At 33.1% G+C, this 1,151-nt stretch overlaps 1 non-coding gene across 1 annotated transcript; it reads left to right on the top strand.

The window, feature by feature from the left end:
• The first annotated feature begins 537 nt into the window (after positions 1-537).
• On the top strand, positions 538-610 carry TRNAV-UAC. Its single transcript has one exon. It is a non-coding gene; the product is annotated as a tRNA-Val (tRNA).
• The last annotated feature ends 541 nt before the right edge of the window (positions 611-1,151 follow it).

Raw genomic sequence — 1,151 nt, 5'->3', positions numbered from 1 at the left:
TGACTATATATGTGTAAATAATAAGTGTATCACCGTGTATCTACTATAAAACCCCAAACTATCATTGTATTATGATTTTTTTTTTAGAAGTTTCACTATTAAAAGTAATTAAAGGATTGAGTTAGCCAAGTGATACATTTTAATCCACCCAAATACAACTTAACCCATCCATTTAACACTCATAAAGATGCATAAATTTATACATTGGTCAACAATCTTTTCTAATGTGTGTACTTAATTATCCTAAGGTCGTTGATTCGAGTCGCCAAAAAACATATTTCCTAAAAATTTCTTAGAAAGGAATGAAAAAATCGTCACGATACCAACACGCTGAACATGTAATTTTTAAATATAGACTATATCCAAACTCAACGAGTTAAAGACGTTAAAAAGCGTTGAAACCTATTGTCGTAGATAGTTGGCGTTGTAAGATTGGATTTCGAATTTGAACTCTATGAGTTAATTCCATAACTTGAGTTTATTAAAATTACTCAAAAGTAATATTATATATTATTACTAGACCCATCTTGTCACGATGTTGCTGTGGTGTAGTGGTTATCACGTTAGTCTTACACACTAAAGGTCCCCAGTTCGATCCTGGGCAGCAACATTGTATTTTGTACTTGCTTTTGCTCCACAAGCTTATCCGAATTTTTGTTATTGGGTATTACACTTTATCCGAATTTTTGTTATTGGGTATTACACTTTATATATAAAGATAAAATCAATCTTATGTATATATTGTAGATATCGAATTTACTTTAATTTCATATGCTTAGTTTTTTGTATGTAAGAATTCTTTAGTTGAAATGCCTTTTATGGTTTATTGTAGAGAGCGTCAAATGAATGGGTTGGGCCGAATTTAGACAGGCCAGAATGAGTTGTGGTAATAGTTGGATACGAAGCAGTCTTATTTTTATGGACTAATTTTGTTGTCGTGTCATTATTTCGACGATTTTGGAGGAAATGGATGGGTCATTCTCCATGCTATATCTAAAAAGGGCAGTTTGGTGCACTAAAATTTTTGCGGGAAGGGTCCGACCACAAGAAACTATTATACATAACCTTATCTTGCATTTATGTCCGAGATTGTTTTCAAGGCTTGAATCCGTAATCTCCCGGTCGCATGGCAGCAACTTTACCGGTTGTTG

This window comes from Capsicum annuum, unplaced genomic scaffold (assembly GCF_002878395.1).
Source record: "Capsicum annuum cultivar UCD-10X-F1 unplaced genomic scaffold, UCD10Xv1.1 ctg78626, whole genome shotgun sequence".
NCBI classification, from domain to species: Eukaryota; Viridiplantae; Streptophyta; class Magnoliopsida; order Solanales; family Solanaceae; genus Capsicum; species Capsicum annuum.
The sequence above is the reverse complement of the archived record's forward strand: the minus strand, read 5'-3'. Positions and strand labels throughout refer to the sequence as shown.